Here is a 27,386-nt window from a genome sequence, read left to right as displayed (position 1 = left end):
AATAACATGCCACAGTGCTGTCCAGAGTCACAAACACATACACACAGACTACTCTGCAGTTCACACCAATTGCAAGCTTGGAAACACATTTTCTGATTCCTCTATAGCACCTGCAGTCTCTTTTGCATTTTTTTTTTTTTTTTTTTTTTTTTAAATTGTTGGCTTATATCAGCACATGAGCAGACATATGTTCCTAAAGTCACAGGTTTTGGAGTGAGGAGAAAAAAAAAAGAAGAGTGAAAGTAATAGAAAGAAGAATGCCAGCGTGTCCGGGGCTCGTGTGACCTTCAGCCCACTCACCGTTTGCTCCGCGTACTCACTACCGCTTGTGGGTGGGTGCTGCCCACTGCGCCTGCTTCAACCAATGGCATCCCGCCAGGCGAAGACCAACATAGAGGATCAGTGTGTGCGCGTATGTATTTGGTTCAAACAGTGTCTTCCCACAATGCAAAACCTTACAGCAAACAAATCTTGCGCATTCCTCATTCATTTTTGGTCTTTTGCATATATGCAGCATTTTACAGCTTGTTTACAGCAAAAGCCTTCATATAAGGACAACGGAGGAACAAAAAGTCACAGCACATTTTTAGCACTGATTCATCGCTTGTCTAAAAATACAGGGTGTGGATATGAAAAACACCAAGTGGGAAATGAATGAGTACCATCCTGGCATGTTTTTCTTTCTGTATTTTCTGACCCCGCCTCTATGTATTCATGTTAGGGAGCCTATAACATCTCAAGCTAAAATAAATCTCTCCTCCAGCTGTTTCTCCAGACCACTTGAATAACTGCAAGACTTTCTTTTTAAAAACCATACCTTCCTTTGGAAAACTGCTGTGACTGGAAACGCAGAGATTGTGTGTATGCATGTTGCGTGGCATGCCTGCTGTGCCAACACGCAGCCCTGAGGCCAAACATGCCGAGCATCCAAACAAAAAATTTAAAGCTGGAACCAACTCCTGGTGAAAAGGGGGCACAGTCACAAACCTAAAACCACAAATATGAATAATAATGACAAAGAGTTCATGAAATGAGAATACATGAAATGCCACATTTATCACCTCAGCTGTGATTATGACTAAACAGAGAATCCTCTGGGAAATGCATGTCTCAAAGGTATAAAAACTATAAACTAAATAGCTTCAGTTTATCTGCTTTTTACAAATGAAACAAGTCAATCCAGATATTTGAGATTATTAGAGTAATTATTATTAGCATGTGATTACCTGCACATGTAGTGTGTGTACATGACCTGCAGTTTCCAAAGGGGGAGGGCCTGAGTTTTACAAGTCTGTTAATGGGTCACAGTAGCCTGCAGTCGTCAAACACTAAGTTTCAGTCCGACCTCATCTCGGCTCAGACGCTGCTTCTAACGTCGCCTCGAGTCACTTTCTCTCCATCCTCCTCTCACACGCTTTGTTTTATTTTTCCTATCTGGCTTCATTTCATCTTTCTCTCCTTTTTGGTGAACTCATCGCTAGTATTTCCACCTATTTGAGGACTCCACAGCTGGCCTCTTCATCCTGGTGACCCGTGAGCTGCCTCACCTTCCCCGACTCTCTCGTATCCCAAACTACCGCCCACGGGAGAAGAATAAACTGAGAATATGACGAAGAGCACCTGTGCCTAAAGAGCAAGGCAAACAGACATACACATTCATACACATTCATACACAGTCATACACACACACACACACACACACACACACACACACACACACACACACACACACACACACACACACACACACACACAGAGTTCAGCCTTATGTTATTCTCCAAAAAAACATTCAACCCATTGATTTCTTCCTGGAGCAATTGGTGAAACAAAACAACCAAACTCTGCTTCAACCCGCAGAAATAAAAACACACACACACACACACACACACACACACACACACACACACACACACACACACACCAGCACATAAGCACACACATTCCTGTAAAATGTTTACATGGAAACAGTGTTTGGGAGGGGAACAGGTCTTTTTCCTGCTGCAGGTGGAAAACCGCAAACACACTGGGAATAGCTGGTGCTCAGCTGCCATGGCAACACACAGGCCTTTCCAAAACAATATCACAGGCAGGGCAGGGGTATCAGAGTATCAGCGTATCATGTGACACTGAAATGCCATATAACAGAAGACTGTACGTGGAGGCTGCTTGCAGCTGTTGACTCGGTGCAACGTCTGGGTGCTGCGTGTGATACAGGGGATGCTCTGGAGCCTGGACGATGGTTAAGTGTCACTGTGTGTGTAAACTTCAAGCAAACAAACCCAATATCTGGTTCGACTCACAATCGAATCAACTTGATTCGAATCGTACGTTTCCGAATGTTACGCCGTCATTTAGAAAACATTATTGTACGGTTGCTTTCATTTGACCAACATTTACTGTTTAAGAACTTTAGCTTCTTTTCTTTTTTTTTTTTAAAGGAGTTATACATTCTGGCAAATACATCAATTTTCAATCTTTAGATATGAAGTCAAAAAAAAAAATCACCACTTTTGACTTTCAAATTTATGTGTTTACATTATTGAATAAACAAAATGTGATGTGTTTATTATATGGTGGGAAGATCCACCTGCTTCTCTGTGCTCCCACTCTTTAAGCTAACCTGAGCTAATTGTCTGCTGGCTGTACTGTAGATTCATATTGTGTGTACTTATGAGATTTTCTTGTCTGTCTGTTTACTTAAAATACTTTTTTTTTTGTATTTGTAGTAAAAAAAAAAAACCGTATAAAGGAAGTTCATTTCTTGGGTCAGCGCTAATATTCTGGCACTGAATCTGCAGTATTATTGAACATTTTTAAATGACCTCGCAAAGCGTGTTTGTCAGCTGAACATTAGCAGCTGTGGTGTATAATCTGTTTTTAGCACCACAGTACACGATCGATGCCTTTTTGTTTTAAAAAGCTGTGATTTTGAGAGGCCACTTAGAGTTTCTTTCAATATTTCTCTTCTTCTCATTTTCTTCTCAGTTCATTCTCACTTTACTCTTTATTTTATACCACTCAATTTTGATTCGCTCTGCTCTGTCGTTGACTGTCTCAGTTGTTTCTTCCTACGACATGTGGACAACAGTTTTGAGAGAAGGTGCTACATCTGCCACGTGTACTGAAATGTGCCTTTGTGGAAGTTTGTCTTAAAATGCTTTTGAGAAGCAGAATGAGACCATTTTGAAATATTTGTTTTGTTTACGCTTAAGATCTTTTAGTTGTATGATTTTTACTTACACTTTATGTTTTAATTGTTTTCAAGCCCAGTCGATGGTTTAAATTTCGGAGCAATTTGTTTTGAGTTTAACCCAAACCAATCAGTAACTGTTTATCAATTCTTTTATGGACTGGAAGAGTCAATAGCATTTCCATTTAGTGTTGTTTTTTTTCCATCCATCCAAAGATGCACTTTATGGTTTCTTTTATAGAAAAGCATTGACCAAAAAAAAAAATCCAGGAAACAAACTGATAAAAAGTAATAATATTAGATTCAAACTGAAATGTGAGAGGTTTAGAGTCTTGATTTACATTTTGTTGAGTAATCATTCTCATTATTATCTACACACGATTTTCCTCTTTGGCATTGTTTTGGTTCATTTTGTTTATTATTTAAAAAATTATTTCTCGAGGAAATCTTCAGTAAAGATGTAAAAATGAAACAACAAAGTATGGTTTACATTTTCTATTACCTTGACATTTGCAAGTGCCTTCATCATTTCAAGTGTTAGTTGTAACTATCGCTAACCATCTATTTGCCTCATTTTCACACATTCAGGGAATTAAAAGGCTCGTATGAGTTTAACTGAAATGAAGAGAGCGGTGGCCGACAGACAAAGGACATAATCGTTGCCTAAAGCCCCGTGATGCTCTCGGACGGGTGAAAGTAAAAAAAAAAAATAAGGTCGGAAATAAACCACTCTTACAACAGAAATAATTCTGAAAATGACCTGAAAAGAAAGAAAATGGTAAATATCAATCAAGACAGAGCACAGAGACAATGCAACAGACGGAGAGCCATGGAATTAGAGAGAGAAGGGGAGTGACTCTCAAAGGAAGCACAAGATATCCTCGATAGTGAGCTGCCTTTCCATCCCCCCATCAGGCTTTCCACTCAGCATGGCAGTCATAAATCTGCCCCGGATGCTGACGCCTTTATTGGACCTGGGGAAGAGGCCTGTCGTCCTAACACTGCCAATATAACCTCACCTCTAGCTGCTTCTCAAGCGCACACACACAAATACAAACCCACTCACACACTGACCTTAAAGCCCCGCCCGGCCCCACAGGATGCTAATGTTGCGCTACAACCCTCATGGGCTCCTTTCTTAATCCAGCTATTTGAGGAGAGAGGAGAATGTAGTCAGAGGTTGAAGGGTGTGTTTTAACGCCACCCCTCACCCCCCCCGCCGCCTGCCTCACCCCAATCACCCCACCCCAAATCTGACTCATATACAGCTGGTGGGGCACAGTGGATTTGGGAGGGCTAAGCTTATTGAAGAGGTCAAGTCTGGATACTAGAGATAAATAAGATGCATCCCAGTCTCCTGGATAATGCTGCAATTCTCATTACTGCTAAATAAATATACATTATGTGGACTATCAAAGAGAGGAGAAAAAACAGGGAGGACACCCCTTCCCCTGAGTTCCTCCATCTTCTAAATATCCAATTTAGAGACAATTTAGCACAGAGGAAAGGGGGCTGGTAGACGAGTGAGAGTGGAAAGCTGTGAAAATTAAAGTGAAGCCTCAGCCACAGCATCGCTGGAGGGGACAGACGTGCCGTCAAATGAACTTGAGCACAGCCTTTCTGCCGTAATCCTCCCGTGACTGCACAGCCACTTGACAGCAGTTAATTTGATAAATGTTGGTGTCTTGTCATTAGAGGGCGGACGTAGGGCCATAAATTGAACGTGGCTCTATTCTTATACTCCTGAATATCTGCAATTTACACAAATAAAAATCCAGATGTGTGGCTCCTTTCAGACACTCGATAGACGCAAGAGAGCGGGCACTTTGCATTCCTCATGGAAGCCATTCAATGCAACTCCACTGGAGAAGTGAAATGACTCTCACAAGGTAAGGACGAATCCTAAAGGTGTTCTTCACAGAATTGCTGTAAAAGATATGACTGCCTTGGTTTGCATGTAAAAAACAAAGCATGTATTTGGCTACATAAATCCATCTGTGTGGAGACGATGTGTCCCCTGGAGGCTAGTTTTATTTTATTAATTTGTTTTTGTATTTCAAAGAGAAAGCAGGAGGGGGCCACACATTCCCTGTATGAGGACTTGACTTAACCTCACCTCTTTTTTCAGTCAATTTCTTATGAATACTATTTCCCTCTTTGAACCAGCAATCCCGGCCGCATGATGTCTATCTGCTGCCGAATGCCTTGTTTCCTGCTTATTAACATACTCGAGTTGAGAAATCACAATAAACCAATTTGTTTGCTGGAGGTAATCTCTTTGCCTCAGCATCGATAATCTCTGTGGAAACGACCCAGCAGCAGCAGCAGCAGCAGCCGGTTTCAGTTAAAAAGCTGGGGCAAATGCCAAGTCAGAGAGCCGTGCTTTTAAAAACTAACAGCGCCCCCTGCAGTGATGTAACCATCCCTTTGTCTCAGGATGAAGGGAAAAAAGACAAAACCGTAATGAAAGAAGCGTTCTACAGAGGAAATAGAAATCACACCACTGGAAGAAGGGAGAACACATTTTGCACATTTTCCTTAAACCACTCAGGGGAACAGATGCAAACTGTTGGTTTTTTTTGTCATAAATCTCTGCCGCGGAGAACAAATGTCAGACACTGAATGACAAGCAAACTATCAGTTAATTCACCTGCAGCACTGCCTCTGGCAACATCATACACTGCTTAGCTAAAACGCAACTTAAGTACTTAAACAGACTGCCCGTGAATACTGAATGAATACTAATATGAATTATGTGTTTAACGATGCTTTGTGAAAGGGTATCGAGTGTGTTTTCATTATTGTTACTTCACTTGGATGCTTCACTTTGCCGAATCTGCAGAGTTTGACACCAAAAGTCTATTTACACATTAATTTACTAAAGGGGGAAAGTTTCTAGATTTTGTGACATCACTACTCGTTTGGTAGCCAATCGTGGACCAGCATGAAACTTGCACAAGTGTGCTGGAGAACCTGGAAGCCTCCAGTCCACATACCAAACACTGAAAGTGAACCTGACAGGGAAGTACAGGGGACATCTTGTGTCTAGCACTTAAACTTTTTGAAAGTAGGACAGGTCAAACACACACAATTATTTCATTATTTAAATCATGTTTGAAGGGGACCTTGCAAGTAAAAAAAAAAGTAATGAATATGATCCAAATGACCATGAAAATGTTCTAGAACCCAAAAGGTGAAATCTTGATATTGTCCAACAGTCCAAAGATATTCAGTTTGCATTAATATAACATAGAGGAAAGCAATACATTTGAATATTAGAAGAAACTGATGTCTACTATTTCTTTCTCTGGCAATTTATATTTTGAAATAAGTAACCAATCAATGTATAGACCAATTTCAATACTTTAGATATTTTTTATTCTTTGTTTTGGGAGCCTTATCCTTATATACAAGGGCTGGGTAAATGCATTGAACAAATCAACAACTGGACGTGCCAGAATTTTCTTCAATTAAATAACGATAAAACAGAAGTAATTGTTTTTGGTGCCAAGGAAGAATGATTGAAAGTCACATCACTCCAGTTCTGAGGTCTTTACACTGGCTTCTTGTCCAACAAAGAATCCATTTTAAAATCCTGCTGTTGGTTTATAAAGCAGTGAATGGTTTAGGGCCAAAATACATGTCTGATCTGCTGCGACCTCATGACCTCTGGGACGGGTCTCCTTTCTGTTCCCAGAGTCAGAACTAAACGTGGAGAAGCAGCGTTCAGTTTTTCTGCTCCACATTATCTGGAACAAAGTCCCAGAAAGCTGCAGGTCTGCTGAGACTCTCAGCTGCTTTAAATCAAGAGCGAAGACTTTTCTGTTTGCTGCTGCCTTTCACGGAACCAGATTCAAGGATGTTGATTCATTTCTTGCATTTCTGCATTTTACTACTGTATTTTATTTCTTAAACGGCACTGTAAGTTTTACTCTAGTTTTAGCTTGTTTAATGTTTTAATGACTGTTTTTAATGTTTTAGTCACTGTTACTAATTGTCTTTAAAAGTCCTTTTCTTTTGCTTTATGTTTCGATGTTTTTAATGGTTTTATGTGAAGCACTTTGAATTGCCTTGTTGCTGAAATGTGCTATACAAATAAACTTGCCTTGCCTTATAAAGTTTGCTGCCTCGGGATGCTGCATAGCTGACATAAAATGTGTCAAAGCACAGACAAGCAGGGAGACAAGCAATGTAGCAGGAAACAATGTGATAAAAAGAAAGACAGATGAAGAGAGACAAACAGTTGACAGTAGACGGGTTGCAGATGCATAATGAGAGAAATGACCCAAACACAGAAATAAAGAAAATTACAGTGGAAATACAGACCTGGACACAAAGATAATTACACGACCAATCATACAGCCAGTCGCAAAGAAACTTGTCGTATCTTCTATGTTTTACATCCTCCTCTTCTCTGCCTCTCTCTGTTTCAGTCTCCAGCTTTCTTATTCTGTTTCCTTTCATCACACAAAACTTTTGAGTATACCGCTCTCCTGTCTCAGTGGACACATGCTCAGCAGACGCACACTGCTCTACCCTCATCCTGCCAGGCAAACCTTTGATTCCATAAGCGCTTGTCGTGTCTTCGCTGTCAACTGCTAAAGTCATTAGGAAGGAGACTCATTACCCCGACCCCCGAAGCGTTATGGGGGGAAATAAGCGTTCAAATTGCTGCAAAATCACACAGAGACTCTGATTAATAATACAGCATGCTAAATTACCAGCTCCACTCTGGAATATGAAGGGTGCTCATTAGAAAGTGGTTTTTCAGGCAAAGATGGTAGTGTGTGATCAAAAATAGAACATGCTTGTTGAGTCGGCAAGAGGTAGACGATGGGAATTTTAGCATAGAGGGACGATTTACAGTATGTGCATTGTCAACTCTCTGCATCAATAATAACGCATTTATATTCCCACGAGCTCTTCTTCGTTACACAGCAGGGGAGCTTTTGTCTTTCTGCAACTCTTTCTTCTGCTAAATACTATCTTTGCTCTGCATCTCCAGCTCTCTGTTGCGTCTGGCTGCTCTACTCTCATTTCCTTTCCAAGTTGGCCTTTGCAAGGAGCCAGTCTACGATCTCACCGCGGCAGTAAATCTTAAGGGCAGACCTCAGCCCTCTGACACTCTCTTTAATGCATCATGAGCACCGAGGCGATTGCGTGTGTTTCTGTGTGGGCGGAGAGCGGCCTCGTTAATTTACCTACACTGAGGCTGCCACTTAAATCTCCATGGCTATCTGCAAAACACTCTGAGGCCCATCATGAGTAACGCGTGGGTTTTAAATGCTCTATCTTAACTGCCAGAAATGCATTTTCTTTGTCTTTGAATGGGCTGTTAGATTTGGGCGCGTTAACATTTTTAGAACAAGCCAAAGTTTGATTGAAACTGTTTAACTTGACTGATTTCTTCTTTGAGTTGTAGTTTTGATCACGTGTAACCACAGTATAGCGGCACAATAACAACTCCTTGCATATATTGATGATGAAGTCTGTGGGAAGTCTGTAGAAGAAAGTAATGTGTGACTAATCAATTTAAAGAAAGGTTGAAACTGAGCCAGAAAGTAATATATCTCATCCTAACCTACATATAGTTTTAATAGGTTTCAAACCAGCAGCCTTGCTTAAAAAAAAAAAACTTTTCTGCACACGTCTTTGTGCGTCATGTAGTAAATAAAGATCTGCTAGCACAAAGAGGTGATGCCAACAGGCTAAATGTTTTGTTTGATAATGCAAAATTTTGAACTACAGTTTGACTGGTACTGAATTTTGTCACTATATTTTGTCTGCTGAGACATATGCCAATATCTTTCGTAAGTTATAGTGGCCTAGCAATTGTAGGCGACTGGTTAATTTATTTTTTTATTAGTAAGCACTATGTTATGGTAAGACTGAGTCTGTACTTGGCACTGATGTGCTTTGAGTGAAATGCCAGTGTTAGTATGTTAATGTGCGCACTGTAATATTACACAATGCTAAAAGCTGTTACATTTTGTTAACATTATGCTACTGTTTACCAAGTCGGCCAACTTAGCTTGGTATAGCAGCATACTAACATTTGCTAAGAAGCACAGAAACAAAGCACAGCCGGAGCTCATGGGAATGTCGTTCATTTTGGTGACTAACACTGACATCCGTTGAGCAATGCCGCTACCATGACAAGTAAAAAAACAACACAAATATACAGCAGAGTTATATATATATAGATATATATATATATATATATTATCATACAATCACAGGTGTTTCTGTGTTTGTGTCTGTTGCTAGAAGCATTCAAAGCTCCAGGCAGAGCAAAAGTCAGAGGTCAGAGGTTAACGAATTGGAGGGGTGGGGTACAAAGGTCACATGGGTTTTGTATTACTGTTTCTTCATGTGTGTATGCCAGGCGCAAGGGGAGCTGAAATCCAATTACCAAACAATATCACCACTTCAATCAATAAAACCACCAGCTAAGAAGTGCGCAGCGGCCCTTATCAGCGACGACCAACACGTACCTTCCCAAAATTCGCATTTCATGAAATAATCCAAACATCAACTGGACAAAAAGTGTCTTGAAACAACTGATTGACAGTCTTTAAATAGAAATATATCAGTTACGAAATCTTGAGAGAGAAATAAAATGTGGGTATCATGAACATGGTGTCATGGAGGCAGTTCTGAATTATTATCTGTTTTCCATGCGTGCATGTAGAGACTGCTTTACTTTATATTTGATCAGTAGCAGTCTTTAATTTTTGATGCACTTTATTTTATAAAGCTCGACACTCTAATGATGTCACCCCAAAGCTTTACATCAGGAGAACTAATCCACATCTAATTTAACACTTTGTTTAAGCTCAAACCGACAGAAATCACCGGAGAAAGTCTCTCATGTTTTATTTCACTCCCTATGAAAGAACCTCATGATGTCAAAACAGAAGTAAAATATACTAAATCATTAATCCCATCTGTTCCCATGTCTGATGTATGAGAGTATGTGACACTTTTGAGTTATCAGTGATGAGAGTAATGCTCCAACTTGCCATTTGGATTTGATTTGATTTGATTTGAGACACTGTGCTGACAGTTAGCAAAAATAAATGAGCAATAATCCATGAAATGCCACATATAAAGATAGATTATCTGTCTGACAGGCAGATGTTCAGCAGAGGTCCATTCAGTGTGATAATATAATAACAATGTAAAATAACACACCGACACCAAGTATTTACAATGTTTTGTGAGTTTTCCAGGAGATGTGCTTCTAAGAGAGCTTTCTATAACGTGCAGTGGTTGTAAATTTCATCATGGGATTATACTGTTTATGTGTCATGAAGCTGCATAATAGAAATTCAGTGTGGCAGCACAGCAGATACCAAAGAAGCATCAGCTAGCTGCAGGCTGCATCCACATACTCGAAGAAGCTTGTTGATTCTCTTAAAGTAAAGCATTTCAAACCTATGAATCATTTCTTTGTTGAATTCTGTGGAGCGAGCTGCCGTCAGCGGTGTAAGACGGTTGAGTTTCCCCGGTTGTATACAGCCCCCATATGAGCCCACCTAAACATCTATGAAGTGCCACTTCTTCTCTCCAGCGTAGGACGAAGCTATAAAATTCTTGGCAAAGTAGGAAGGTGCTTAAAATGTCCTCACACCCATGAAACTTGAATTTGCAAGGAAGGACTTTATGTTCTTTATACAGTAGGTCAACATTCAGCGAGTGTGTTCCTGGCTTTATTTTAACTCTCATTTAATCTCATCACCCCCATTACTATCCCGAGAGTCCAGTAACGCAGGTAATGTTCCCCTCCTGCTGATGTTGCTGCTGAGATTGTCTCCAAGAAACCAATTAAAATGCTCACAACCTGCACCAGGTCTGTGTGCCAAACAACTGCACTACTGCCACTCTATCTTATACTAAAGTCAGGTTCATATAGCCAATACAATTGGCACTCGTAGTCCTTTATTAGATTATATTTATATATATAAATAAATATAAATATTTATTTATCAGGGCATAGCATTAGTGAGATGCGATCATTCAGAAGTATTTACCAACAGGATAACTGTTGAGTGGTTTGATGGGAGGGGAGGACTTTTATCATTTACATCATACTGTACTGATATTAAGTGTACTAGTACAGTATCATGTACCCACTCAAGGCACAGTTCATATAAAAAAATTAAAAAAAAACACCAAAATGTACTACAAAAGTCGACTAACGAGCTAAAAAAATGTGTTTCCTAATTCCCCTCTACAAACACCGAGACATGCAATAAGTCCCTTCTTTAGAAATGCACCGCTGCATCACGTTGTTGCAAAAAGAAAACCATCAATATACGATATATATTTGACATACCCACCCTGACAACAAACCAAAAACTCTACCACTCAGTTTACCTTAACCCTGATCGCTGCCCCTCAGCTCCCGACTCAGACACTACGCGGCCTGCAGCAGCACTTATCAACCGCAAACAGCAGAACGAGCACAAAAGGCCCCAGTCTGACTAATCTCTGGTCAAACACAAGCCGCAGCATCATCGCTGCTTAGGGCAATAAAATGCTGCTTTATGCCGGAGCTATTCGGGGGACACGCGTTAGGACTTTGCTAAACGGACCGTAGAGATTTGCCAAAGCCCGTCTCCAGGGGAACCGTTGCCTGGGTTACCACAGCCAACAGGAAGAGAATTTCATTTCTGATTAGGTAATCTGTCGGGATACAGAAGATGCTTTTATTCGTGCTTCTTAGGAAACAGAACCAGAAGTATCCCAGGTGAATATTAAATTATGTTGTTGTTGTTGTTTAAATAAGCAAACAGCAGCTCATGGATGTTGGTCTCTTATCTAACCTGCACCTGTTTTATTTGTTTCTTGACATGTATCTTAGCAGCTTAATGGAGGGGGGGGGAAAAAACAAATCCAAGCCAGACTCAGGGAATGTATGCCAAGCATGCTACTGTTAAAAAAGAAAAAAGAAAAGAAGGAAATAAATTGTACAACTGCATTCCAACATAAGGTTATCTGTCATTTTACATCCATTCAATGCATTTCTCAGCCAATCTGGTTGCCATGGAATTTCTGTGGCCTGTATCAGTAATCTTCTCCTCCTCCCTCCTGCTCTCCTCCCCCCTCTTTACACTGGCACCGGGCCAGCCTGACTGTCTGCCAGTTTCAAGCGTTCCAGGATCAATTACCTGAATCCAGCACTCACACATTCCCATGATGGCTCTAAAGCTACATACACACACACACACACACACACACACACACACACACACACACACACACACACACACACACACACACACACACACACACACACACACACACACACACACACACACGTGTGCCTCACCCCCACACATAATACCCTATCAAATACACACTCTTGAGATATTAGAGTATATACACACTTTCCAAAACCTACAGTCAAGTCTCAGACTTTCTTTTCATGTGAACACACATTAACATTTTCACAAAATGAGGCCAGTGAATAATTAGGGAGATGAAAAAGAGTCTACACATACAGTCATTTCAATTATCTCTATTCCTCTGGCTGTCTGGCTGCTGCTGTCTCTTGAAGGTTATGAGCTCTGCTCACCACAGTGTCCTGTGGGGACTTAGTCATGAGGAACCAGTTTGGTATTGGATTCCCCTCCACACATCCCGTGCTAGGTCTCATCACTGTTCTAAAGAACCGCAGTGACAGCCGAGTCAGTTAGACAAAAAAATGATTACTTAAAAACACAGATGATGGTGTTAAACACCCCCCCCCTCTGCCCCCAGTCTCACTCTATGAAGAAAGATTTTAATCAAATCAACCAGACACTTGTGATGTTAAGAGCAACAATGTCAAGCATCCACGCCAGCTGCCTCTCTTTCTGGCTTCATTGATGAACGAGCATGTTTGACTGAAGCACGCCCCTCTCAACCCCTCGCTACCACTACCAAATCCTGTCAGGTATTTACCAGATCGGTTCAGACCAGGTCAGTCTTCTTGGCAACAGGACCAGGCTGACAGAAGATTTGTCCAAAATAGGGAAACAAAAGCAACATGAGAGCACACATATGCACTCGTGTATGCTTATCGTGCACTATGCAATAGCTCAAGACATGTAATGTAACATAATGTTCGGTCAACATTGCAGTTTGAGATCCCTCCAACAGATGAGAAAGACTAAAATATCCATCCATCCATCCGTCCCTCCATCCATCCATCCATCCATCCATCCATCCATCCAATATGATTTGGCGATAAAATTGGTAAAAGAGGGTTTGAAGGATAATTTGTTTTATATATTGAGTGCTGCTCACCAAATGAGGCTTCCATGCACAAGTCTCGTCTCTAAAATTAACCGTCTCCACACAAATTATTGAAGGCGCTGAAAATGTGAACACAACTCAGGACAGAAAAAGCAAAAGTTAGTAAGGAAGTTAGTGATAAAAACAGAGAGGAGAGGAGATAGGAGCCTCTCAAAAGCCTTTACTAGCCTACTTAGAGAGAGACGGTGAGGGAGGCAAGATGAATTAGAGTCTTTCTTCTCCGGTGCCTCGAGGGAGGAATGATATATTCAATTTGGGTTAAAAGAATGCATTTAGAGAGGAAACACTGTGATAGGCCCGGAGTGCAGTCAAGACACGGATTGGAGGATTAATGCCTTTTCAGTGTTTCGCTGCTGGATGGTAATTGAGAGACTGTAGTGTAGAGCTTTTACTGAGCCAGATCAAGGCTACAAGTTGTCACTGAAAACTACAAGCATGGCCACGAGGGTAGCTGCCTGTGAATCAGAAAAAAAAGTCTACTCAAAAGACGGCGCACTCAAGAGGAACGAGACCACACTCCTGGTTTCATCTCTGGTTCTTCATCTTCACCTGTGATTCTTCACGAACTGTATTCGTTTGTCTTTTCAATCAAATCTCTCTCGCCCACAGACCTCTTCCTCTCATGCCCCCGACTTTGTTCTAATCATTTCATTGCTCTCCTCGGCCTCCACTGCCCTCTCATCTCTCCGGGGTGATGACTGATATTGAGGTGCCAGTTACACGGCCTGCTGGGGTAACATTATGCTGCTTATGTAACGAGACACTACGAGCAGGGGAGAGCGAGGCACCAGGGTTGTAGAGCCTCATATGTATGCATGGGTGTACGCCCACGGGTGTCATTTACCTTCAGCGCATTGTGAGAGAGCAGAGAAGCATATGAGCACTCTTAAAGCTTCAGTTCCTACAGGCAAGCAGAAAGCGCATAGAGGTTTTGTTGGAGTATAACAAACAACTTGATTCAAATAATTCAACAACAATCAGCAACTTTGGTTGAAGCTCCAACATAGTCATAGCCATAGAAAACCTTCCTTCAAAATCAGAATAATAAAAATATGACTAAAAGTAATATCTAATATAAATTCAGCTTTCTGATAATGTACCTGCTACAAAGTTAAGAGGTTGGATGATAGGGATGGGGAAGAAGGAAATCAGATGACGTATTATGTGCACCATAACGGATACATTTCATTGAGGCTGCAGTTTTGTAAATGCTAACAAAAGAATTGCTGTATGAGAATTACATTTCTAACATAAAATGATGTCGTTCATCCTTCATTTATCTAAGAATATGGATTGTAAACCAGAGGAACATGTTGTTGTTGTTGTTTTTTATGAAAGGTTGATGAAAAATCATCCACAGTGAGTTACTGAAGAAAAAGTCAAGCCCTGAACTACCATCAGGCAGCCTTCACTACAAATCACGATTTTTCAAGCCTGTCTTTGCAACCCAGGACCCTGAATGAAAGTCTGTGGCCGACCAGGTCAGGTCAACACATCACTACATCACCGTCTACCCCTGCGGTCTTTCAAGTACAAGAAATGTGTTCTCCTCTTTCTATAGGCACTCTATGTAAAACAGTTATGAAATAATTCGATGGTTTAATGTTTTATTAGTGACTAAAACACAGAAAGCTGTATTGATTTTGTCCGTAGGCTACAAAACAAAGGAGGAAATAACAACGATACACAAAAAATGGACAAAAAAAGAAGCCATTTTACAACATTTACCCACATTAGCAGCACAACAATCAGTCAGGACCAAATCAGGAAGGAAGAAAAAACTGGCAAACTCTTCACTTCTGAAACGATCCCAGCTGTGCTGGTAAAATGCACCTTTCCTTTGTATCACTCTGCTCTTTTTGCTCGGCAAGAGTTACTCTCAGGCACGCAGGTAGATGATGCCGATTTCAACATTTTCAAGTCAGTCTGGGATTACACAATGAGATAGAAGACAGTGAGACAGCTGAAATCCACAGAGGAAACGTGGTAAGTTCTCCAAGATGGTTCAATAACCGACCTGCCAAGAACTATAAAAAGTGCCAGAGCACTGCAGAGAACTGGTACTAGTTTTAAGATAAATGGTTTATATATATATATATATATATATATATATATATATAGGTCTTCATATATGGGTTATGTTTGACATTCTCAAAAACTTGTACACAGCACTGTACATCCAGCACTGTACATCAGGAGGTGAGTGTGTCATTGAGTGAGGGAAAACATGATGAAAGCACAGCAGGTTCTTGTACTCATTCAGACAAAGACAGATTTCCCCGTGGAGCGTGGGTGTCCTCAAATTCGGTGGAGACGACCTCCTTTGCTGTGTGTGTGTGTGTGTGTGTGTGTGTGTGTGTGTGTGTGTGTGTGTGTGTGTGTGTGTGTGTGTGTGTGTGTGTGTGTGTGCGTGCGTGCGCGTGCGTGTGTGTATATACAAAGTGACTGGGAGGGTAGAGCAGGTGGGGGGTGGGGCGGCTGCGGCTGGAAATGGTGCACGGCAGAACTGCACGGTTTCTCGACCACCAGACAGATGTGCAAAGAGCCGCAGTCCCACATGCTTATTACATACCAAGGGCAAGGCAGGGGAGCAACACACACACACACACACACACACACACACACACACACACACACACACACATACATAGAAACACACGTGCCTGGTCTTACATGACCTCATGGAGCACAATGCACCACAAGGACACACAAAGGTGTATTTGCATGCAACTGCACTTCACACACATCAGGCCAGATGTGCATGTTTTTTTTACCAACATAACAACAATTCCATCCTCATTAACACACAGTTATACAGACACTTTAACTCCGTGACCCAGAAAAAGACGGCAGTCAGACATATGAGGCAGAGCATGTGGAACTATAGTGGAGGAACAAAGGAGTCATTTTCGTCATCATCCATGTGAGCTGCGTGACACTGAATCAAGTGCCATGAGTGTGTGTGAGATATGTTACGTATAGCAACGTGATCTCATGCTGTGTGACGCAGCAATGCAGTGAAGAAAACTGAAAACAGCTCCTTAACAGCAGCCTGAATGTCCTGCTGTCCTTGAATCCAAACTCCTCATCTGAATACCCCTGATGTCAATTTAACATTTATCTTTAACAAGGTGGGAGTCAGATTCAAACAATAATGTCAAATAATCAGGGTAATTGGTGTATTTTAGTACTTGATCTAAACATGCAAGATCTAAACAAGAGAATTTGTCACTCATACAAACACACACGTTTATTACTGGCGGACACCCAGTTCAGACCAGCTCTTGAGATCTCATTTTAATACCAACTTGTGTGTCTCTAAAGCCACATTTTTTATTATTATTATTATTATTATTATTTCTTTGAGATAATGTTTAAAGTCTTTTAGAGTGGAAAATGTAAGGTTTTCAGTTTTAAATATTCAAAAATTAACAGAATGTGAGAGGAGGAGGAATACTAACAATGCAATGATCATCAGCTATATAGAAAAAAAAACAAAAAAAAAAACATGCAGATAGGCTGGTGACGTCTGGACACACCAAATCAGATCCACATTCGGTGCGGACAGTCCGTCCCAAAGATCGGATTTGAGAAACAAATCCGGTTTGCCTGCAGACTGAACAAAGCCTTACTGTACAAAGTAATATCACAAAACAGGACTTCAACTTTACATACTGCACCTTTAAACTCACACGTATAAATATTTACTTTTCTGTCTTTTTCTGTCCTGACAGTGAGTAAACACTTCATTCTTGAGAGAAACGCTTAATCTTGTTACACCTCTTCTCAAGGTCCAATTACTTTGCCAGCATGAGCTATTCATCTGAAATGTTTCATTTTAAATGCTGTCAAATCATCTGTCTTTAGTATAATTTATCATGCTGTGCAGCGCTGCAGATGACTGTCTTGTTTAAAATGTATATAGAGGTTAATAAACCCTGATCTCTGTTTTTAAAATTTTCTATAAGAAAATCTGCAGTTCACAAGAGATCAGCTCATCGTGTTTTGACAGAATTTCCTCATCATGTCAAATCAATAACACACCGGAAGAGCCAAATATGCATTTAAACTTCAGCATGAACCAGAGGCAAACACAAAACACTCATACCTTGATACAGGCTGATGCACAAAAGTAAACAAACAAGATCTGCGAACACATCATGCAGAGAAGAGGACACAACACCATCAGAGTATTTTTAGTCTCTTTTCTCCGAGCGAAGCTTTGAGTAAAAAATGCTCGTGATTCGTCATGTATTTTGTACAACAGAGGAAGAGCTGATTGACTGTTTTGTCAATGAATTTCGACTTTGACATTTTGGCCTTGATGACCAAATGGATGGGGACCATCAAACGAGCCTAACGAGTCTCATCATGGAAGACGTTTCCTTAATAAAACAGACAAAGCTTTTAAAACATTTTCCATTAAATTTGAAGTGCTTTCGATTATATTTATCATGCGGTTTGCATCCATGCAAATGTTTGCTCAAGTAAAGTAGGCAAATAATTCAAAAAAACTTTCTAGAAACCACAGAGCAGAGTGCACAGAGCAGAGACGATCAAAAATAAATGGGGATTTGCTTGAAATAGAGCAGTGACCTCCAGAACAAAAATCAAATTAAAGCTCGAGTTTCCCAAAGGTTCTAAACTCTGCTCTGAAACGGCCTCAAATGCAACTATTCCCCCGTGGGCCTTGTGAGCTGCATTAATCTGCCCAGCTGAGCGTCTGAGTGGTGGAAAGAAGAAGAGAAGAGAGAAGAGACATGAGTGCCTTCAACTTGTTTCTACAGTATGTGGAGCCATGTACAATATGTTTATTGTGAGGAAGCATGTGTATGTTTTTGTTTATATGGACTTGTTCTCTGGATTACTCAGCCATATTCAGACATGTTGTTCTAAAGAGGGTTCACATCAGCGTGCTGCATGAACAACACTGTCAGAATGTGCACAGACACAGTCACACCCACCCATACGCACACACACACACCTACACACACACACCTCCACACACCTCCACACACACACACACACACACACACACACACACACACACACACACACACACAAGGCTCACTGGGTGGTGAAGCAGGGCAGCACAGTGTCCCTAAACAATGCAGAACAAAACATGTGATGTTATTCATCACATTATTCAGTCTTTCAAGAAGCATGCAAAGACACAAAAACTCAACAATCACAAGTGAAAACTTCTTTAAATTAAACATCCTACTTTCAATTTTTCTGTTGAAGAGTTGTTGTCTGTTTAAGAGTTAACTACGAATTAACTGCCATACTGAAGTCTGCATCAAATAAATATGTTTCCTTAAAACTCAGAAATAAGTGAAAGAAGGTTCAGAAAAAGGGGAGGAGAATGCAGACTGAAATAGTCAGCCTACACGCACAGTCAACATCTTATGAGTCACACTAGACAAATCCTGAATCAGCCAATGGATCCAAGATGGTGCACCACCATGATGGCATATTCTAAATATAATATGAAATTTGTTCTTTCATATATGATATTTATGTCCTCCACGTATTCCTGATTATTGGTTTACAATGTTTGTATATTACGTGCAATTTTATGAGAACACCGTACAATACTTGTAGCAAATGCCAAGTTGACCTTTCAACAGCGTGTGGCCAAATTTAAGCTACTCACCAAATTAATCAAACAGAAATGATGTTTTCACTAAAACAAAGATTTACACTTTAAAAATATCCAAGTCATGAACAACAGCTTCTATCTTGAGCTGGATAAAGCTTCACCAGACAGATACAGTGAGTCATAAGATACTGTGTCTGAGTTAATATTATTCCTACACACACACACACACACACACACACACACACACACACACACACACACACACACACACACACACACACACACACACACACACACAATCTGACAAACAAGAACCACAACTCCAGCCACAACAACAGACTTGATCCGCCTGCTTTTCTGTGTGTTGAAATGTTAAAGAGGGGATGATTATTTTCATGCATCATGAAGCTCTTGAAAACTTTCTGTCTTTGTTTGGTTTTGTTTTGAGGATCAAGAGTGGAATTCAGTCTTGATTATCCATGTCACTCCACACCATCTAAAACTGCATCAAAGAAACTATAACAATTGTTTATAGTTGTTGTCTCCCCACAGATGAAAGTCACAATGCATCATAGAGCACTCAACCACCAGGTGACAGAAATATCTTCACTGTCTGAATGAATAAATTACCAAAGACATGTACAACGTAGAATAATACAGCTAAATTGTGCACTTAGACAGACAGAAGCATTTAAAGGTTCAGTGTGTAGGATTTTGGGGATCGATTGTCGGAAATGGTAAATAATATTCATAATTATGTTTGGTGTATAATCACTGTTCTCTTATTAGCCCTTCATATGTACAGAGGAAGTGGGTCCTCTTCCACCGAGCTCGCCATGTTGCACCACCATGTTTCTACAGTAGCCCAGAAGGGAAAAACCTCCCCCTAGGGATAATAAATATAATAATATATATCTGCTATATCACGAAGGGAAGACAAAAATAACCAAAGCGTTTTATGCGAAGAAATCTATTCGTCAATTGCGAACCTAAAACCATACACACTCCTTATTGACAGATCCCTCAGCATGCTGTGTGACCCTACTCCCCTCGAACTGCTGACAAAAGCAACCTTCATATAGCACTGCAGGAGGCCTGTCTAACTGACAATGAGCAGAGACACATAACACCAAGCTACTGTTGGGATATCTGTAGGATACAAAGGCCAGGACCCCTGAGCCTCATACACACACACACACACAAACACACACACACACACACACACACACACACACACACACACACACACACACACACACACACACACACACCACCTCACAGTCAGGAACTCTGTGTGCAGGATTTGGGTCAGACACCTCCTCTCACACAATGACTTGTGTGTGTGTGTGTGTGTGTGTGTGTGTGTGTGTGTGTGTGTGTGTGTGTGTGTGTGTGTGTGTGTGTGTGTGTGTGTGTGTGTGTGTGTGTGTGTGTGTGTGTGTGTGTGTGTGTGTGTGTGTGTGCGTGTGTGTGTGTGTGTATGTGTGTATGTGTGTGTGAGAGTCATTACACTTGTCAGACAGGCTCTGCAAGGATACATGCAGCAAAGCACCACTTCATCTATGTGCATGGAAAAAAATTAACCCAAATTAGTGAGTGCAGTGTAAGGACATGCAGTATTTATACTTGAGGTTTTGTAAGTAACACATCCACCTCAAAGCACTACAAAGAGACACTCAGCACCTCGGTTTCCACGACAGCACTATAACAACAGCAGAAAAAAAGGATTAAAAGCGTAACAAGTCATCAAACCATGGCGGCTTTTATCAGAGCAGGTCTACACAGGCATCAGTTTTCCTGTTTCTATTAACTGAAAACTTATACCAGGGAACAATGGAAAGGATAGTGTTGGGTGATAAGTTGCTATTAGAATTTGAAGCTAATGTAATTGAGGATCATTTCCCGATGTGTTATGACACACTCGGCATAATGACAACATAGAGTACAGTTATTTCTGAACAGTGGCCACTGACATTTGAGAGAAAGTGAAGAAGAAAAAACATATAGACAGCAACTTGTGTCTACGGCTTTCTTGTATGCATGAAATACACTATTTCATAACTACCATGCAGTCCTTGATTAATGCTTTTTTCGTTTTATTCTGACATGTAAAACTCTATTTGTTCAATAAGCCATGCATGTACAAAAAATGAGGGTGTGTCATAAACTGCAATACCACGACAGCCACTAGGGGCTGGCTTCAAAAAGCCTTTGTCTCTATAGACTCCCATTTAACTTCTCTTACTCAATACAAAGTCAATAAATTGTTTCCACTAGTTCTTATAGTGTTGTTAGCTAAAGTCACTCCTTCGTATTTGTTTACTGGCGGTGCATCTGAAAATAATCCTTTTATTCGTTAGAAAATAAGCCTCAAAAGCGATGTTTTTGGGGGTGTGTCTGTTTGATTGACAGGCCTTAGGTTTTTGCTGTTAGCAGGCATTGTCTAGTTTCCAATCAGATCGAGTCAGATCCACTGCTCGTTCTTCCACCGTTCATCCAAATATGGTCACTTCTGATTCCAAACCGCTCCGAACTAGCAAGATGGTGACGGCCAAAATCCGAACTCAAGGGCTCATAACAGCAGTTCACAAACCAATAGATGATGTCATTGTTGGTTGCCGCTTGGTATCGAAAGGCTCTTTCCAAAAAGTTACATTATATGACTGACTTCATTTTACTGATGCATTAGATTACAAACAGTATTCTAATGATATCGCAGATTGATTTGGAGTTAGCTGAAGTCTGTTTATATACGCTTTTATCTCTTGATATTGATAGCTATCAGATCAATCTTAAGTGGTATAAATGAGAATAAAATAGTATCTCAGCAACACTGGTGTAAAAATCTTGAGAAATTAAAGTAGATGGTTTTTCGTCATGATTATAAAAACATTCATCGTTGTCATAACCACTTTATGGCAGCAACATTGTAAAATAAATGCGTAAACACATTGAGACACTGCTGTCTGTCAGCTCAACATCTGAATGATCTCACACCCTCTTCAGCTGCACCGGCCAAAGTAAGAAACCTTTTAGCCTTTTAGAGTCCCATGCCTTTGGTAATGAGCCAGAGGCAATAGTGAGTCAACTGAAGGATGGACAGAGAGATGCAGAGAGGTGGAGACACAGAGAAAGGGGGGGGGGGGGGCGAGGGAGTGGACCATTATCCATTGAGAAGTGAGACAAAAGACAGCGGGGCTTCGCCACACTCTAGTGAGAATAGATAATAGCTACCCAAAAAGATGGGACAAGACCCTTGACTGACCCACTTTTTACCGTTTGTAGACCAGTGATACTCCGACTGCACCAAAATGATCAGCAAGTCACCCATAACTCTGTGAGGCTGTAGGTGTGTGTGTAGGTGTGTGTGTGTGTGCGCGCGTGTGTGTGTGTGTGTGTGTGTGTGTGTGTGTGTGTGTGTGTGTGTGTGTGTGTGTGTGTGTGTGTGTGTGTGAGAAAGAGAAAGATGAGTCTGTGTCAGGAGGAGATAGGGAGGGGCGTGGGAAAGCAGCATGCGCTTCAGTTCATCTTCACCACTTTGTATCTGTCAGCTCTGCCGTTTCCCCTTTTTCTATCTCCCCGATTGTGGCAGTGTCAGTCGTAAATGATCTACAGCTGCCGCTCACGAGTGTTTTCATACCCGCTCTAGATTGTTTTGATTAATTAATGAATCATTTGAAAAAAAAAATTGAGAAATGGAAATACGAAATTAAAAACAAGGTGACCGTTTCAAATCTGTTGTTTGTTTGACCATCAATTTAAAAAAAAAAAAATAAAAAAAAGAGACGTTCTATTCACAATGACACAAAACAAGCAGCAAATCTTTCATTTTTCAATTAGTAATTAGTCAAAGGGTAAAAAAAAACAAAAAAAAACAAAAAAAAAACAATTTCACCGTCTTTGTTCAAAATATCAGTCCTTTTCAGCCAAATTTAGTCTGGTTGTTTTTCTGCCTCCTCAGCAGCATCTTACATTTATCTGCACCTGGAGAGCCGTGTTCCCCGTGAGAAAAAAAGATGGCGTGGAGAAACAATAAACAGGTATGGCAAGGTGCGAGTGGCTTCTTGAGGGGGATTCAGTCTCTAATTGAAGCCATCAATAACCCAGCACACAGGTCTCTCAGCGATATCAGGGAGGCTGACAGGGTGTCTGTGGTCCACAAATTCTCTTTTATCACACATGTGGACACACCAGCACACATACGCTCACTCCCTCCCTCCGAGGCCTGTGAAATGTACAACTTTGTCCACTCTTTGATAACCTTGTTGATGTCTGTTTGCTGTTATCAGCTGAGGCTAGCAAGTATTATGAGAAAGCAATGATAAAATTAGCATGTCCGTTTTTCTCACCTGGAAATCCAGACCGAGGTCCGAACCAAGGGTCTTGTTTTTGTTACATTCTTGACATTTGATCCAGTTAGTTTCAAATTGCAAGAGTAAAAATACACAAAATGTTGGATGACATATTTAGATCCCTGTGCTTGACATTGTTTTGTTTGTAGACGGTGTGCATCTGACATCAGTGTGTTGTAAATTTAGCCGGCAGCCTTTTCCCTTTTAATGGAGAAAAATGAATAAACAGTTTATTTTGCAGCTAGGGTACTATTACTATGATTATTATTGTTATTATCATCACTATTATGGCGTAAGAACCAGCATTTACTTTCCTCACAGAAATTAAGTTATGTTTCAGCATTTTTATGTGTTTTTCAAGACAGGTTAAAAGATTTTCGTCAGACCAAATTATAGTTAAATACTCTCCTTCTCTCCTATTGTGCTACCACAGCACATTTTTTTGTATTTCTTTTCTTCCTCTATTGTGTAATAAGCGATGATACGCTGCCGTGATTTCCTGAAATTGGACCGCAAGTCCAAAGCATTCAGAAAGTGTTTTCACACTGCAAATATGCTGAACCATGGTTCAGTTTGATCCGGACAGAGACCACCTCATTAGGTCTGATAGAATTTTGGCTTTTGGTCCGAAGCTCCTTTCACGCTATTTATGGTCCGGACCAAAAAAGGTAGGTGTGAAAGCTCCTGTAGTCTTAATATTCACTAAATTAATCTTTGAGATTTTTTTTTTTTAATATAACGTTTAAATATTCAAAATTTTCACACGCATATAAATTTGTATAACGTTTAACAACTTACTAGCATTTACTATAGAATCTTGAGCTGATATTTATATTTTTGGGACTATATTCATTGGCTTTCTTTCTTGTAAATTTAATAATGGTATTGTACATTCGACATTATTCTCGACTCAGTAGTCGGACACTAAAGATTTGTTAAACAATACCTTGTATCATTTTAACAGATAAATCATAACATCAGTATTTTAAAAAGGGACAAGTTAGGCTTTAATTACCAGGGGCAATATAAAAAGGCCCACTAATGCACTTCAACAGATGTGACTGAGATCCAAATTAGTACCTGCATTATCCAGATTGTTCCTATAACAACCATATGGGACCCAGGCTTGTTTTGTTTGAGTCACCAAATGGCACGTCTTCAATATGCTTCAACGGGCTTTGCCTCCGGAGCAAAATTAATAGTGCTTATGTTGTGTCCCAGTTTGAAAATACTTCACAGCACTTGTTATCGTGGCGGACGCTCTCATGGCTGCAAGCCTTTTATGGTCCATTCTTCATTACTCATCCAATGAGTTTATGTGAAAATCTGTTTTTCTGTAGCTTTTGTTCCTCTTTCCCAGTTAATGTTGCCCGCCTTGAAATTATGCTACCAGACTGAAAATAGACTGATTCGTATTCATGCAAACAATGATAAAGCCAACACACACAAACAGACACTAATATGTAATGTCCCTCCTCTGCTGACCCCTCAAGTCAAATGTTCCGCCCGAGATTCGTGAATCAGCCTCAGGTAGACAAGACGAGAGACGCTGACATCAGTGTCAAATTATAGCAGCGCTGCCTACATCTGACTTAAAAGCATTAGCAGAACCATCTCTACTGCAGTCCGGCCTTCACCACAAATACACCCATATAATAAATAACCACACTAATGCATAGAGTGAACATTGGTCATATACTAGTGTTTTTAGCTTTCTTTAAAAGACAGAAGCTTCATGAATACAAAAAAAAATTATCAGTGTGGTCGCATCAGTCTCCTAAAATATACATAAATCATTTAAAATGTTTGTCACAGAGTCCAAAGCAAGACAAACACAGAGTACCACCCTGGAACAGTTACTGTGGCGAACTGCAAAGTGAGGTATATGTGAGGACAAGCAAATTACATCTTTAGCGTAATTTTCCTTTGATATTTCTAAACACTGTGACAGGGGTTTTTAAGAACAGCAAATTATCATCCAATCCCGCAGTTCTACTTAGCGTTTTAGTGTTTTTCAGATTAGTGTTTTGGTTTTACAGCTTGTAATTTTACTGCTTTTGTTCACTCACGCCACGCTTACAGCTGCACCAGGTAACATTCACTGTTCAGAAAGACTCATTCCACATGGCCTAATAAGAAACTAGCTGGTGAATGTAGAGGAACATTTAGCATCTACAGTCAGATGTTTCAATCAAGAGTTGGCGAAGATCAAACACAAAGCTCTAAAAGATGTGTATTTTGGACTGTATGGTGTAAGATATTTGTCATTTGTTTTCAGATCAGTTTAATAATTTGTCAAAGTTGTGTTCAGTCTTTTTCCTGCTGTGCCACAGGGCCAAAAAGTCAGTTAATGCATTTTCAAAATTAAACACATTTTTCCTAGCCTGCATAGCTAGATTAAAAGCTTTCCTTTTAAGTTACAGCATGTTTTTTTCTTACTGATTAACATTGCATTTAGCAATTTCTACTCATCATCTCTGCTCAAATCTCAACCTGCTTTCACTTTAAAGGGAGTTAAAAATAAGTCGGAGTGGTGAAATGGCCCCTTTTGTTTTGCAGAGGGAAAGGGAGATAATGGCTTTTTACTGGCAGAAAGCTTTTCTTTTTTTCTTTTTTCTCAAGAGGTCTGGCCTCGAGACTAAAACGGCAACAGAGGAGCCCAAAGTCAATACCAGTCTATCCATCCAAATAGGATATCACCCTTAAACTTGGATATAGCCACTTTCACATTCAGTTTAACCTTTGATGCTTTAAAACATACTGACTGTTGAGGCTGATGGATTGATACTTTCAACAGTGACATTGTGAGAAGTGCTACTGTAAAGTGTCTCGTCCTTCAGACCTCCTGCAATACCTTTAAATGTATCTTCCCATGTCTTCTTGAATTTTGAATTACAGGATCCAGGAAATGGCAAGTTGACAACACTCTTTGATGAGTGCTGTATAGACCTTATGAAGTACTAAAGAGTACTTGGAGAAGGATCACAGGGCGAGTACATGACTGAAACTAGTGAAAAAAGATGAGAAAAATACATTTTGATATTGAGAAGATTTGAATTTCCAAACACTAAACTGTACTCAAGACTAGGGTGAGCTGACCCAAAACACACTGCATTACCAAACATATGTGGACACAAGACCCATGACATTTTCAAACAGCTTATATTAAGGTTGCTCAGAGACTCATATTGGCAAGTGCCAGAGAAAAACAGATGTAATAATGAGAGCAATAAAGGTTTGCAAATTCATTGCAAGCCTCATGTTTAAATCTTTCTCCTTAACTGGAAAGCAGCGACATAAGCCATCTAGTCCCTGATCGCCAACACAGCACATCAAATATGAAATGCTACATTGCCAGCTGATTCACTTACATAAGAGCCCCAACTGAGACATAAATTTAGAAGTACAGCAACGGAGAGAAATACAAAGAATAAACACAGAGATGCATCTAGGCAGGAGGCACGAGAAAGGAAAAAAACAAGCCCATTATTGCCTGTTAGGAGCCTGTGCATTTTTAATCGTCTTTTATATCTTAGCCCAAAAAGTATAGTACATTAACACGATATAAAACATAATTTACGGTGCAATTATTCAAAAATATACTCTGTGCTTAAGGGCACATTTTAATATCGCAGTCGCTTTCTCAGACGTCCCGTGAAGATTTCTCCCACAAATCTCCTCGCAGTCAGAGTCTTTAGCACACACAGACACACTCCCAGGCGCTGGAGATTTAGTAACTATGATCAACAGTCCAGCCGACAAAGAAGGGATGTAATTCTCCTGCAGTATTTCTGGAAGCACGCCAGTTTAGTTTTATTCTTGCATCGAGTCACGGCCAGACCGTTTTTGCACTTCCTCTTCACATGAACAACTGTTTCCAGCATGTTTTCTTAAGTGTGAATGACAGTGGAGATGTGCAGTGCAGAAAACACATATATTT

At 40.3% G+C, this 27,386-nt stretch overlaps 1 protein-coding gene across 1 annotated transcript in view; it reads right to left on the bottom strand.

Moving 5' to 3' along the window:
• Positions 1-27,386, bottom strand: part of bcr (BCR activator of RhoGEF and GTPase) — a 90,243-nt gene that overhangs the window by 41,586 nt on the left and 21,271 nt on the right. The gene's annotated exons all lie outside the window — the stretch shown is intronic.

The sequence above is a fragment of the Embiotoca jacksoni genome, unplaced genomic scaffold (genome assembly GCF_022577435.1).
Source record: "Embiotoca jacksoni isolate LCO1_2020_lvr unplaced genomic scaffold, fEmbJac1.0.p SCAF_10, whole genome shotgun sequence".
NCBI lineage: Eukaryota > Metazoa > Chordata > Actinopteri > Embiotocidae > Embiotoca > Embiotoca jacksoni.
The sequence above is the reverse complement of the archived record's forward strand: the minus strand, read 5'-3'. Positions and strand labels throughout refer to the sequence as shown.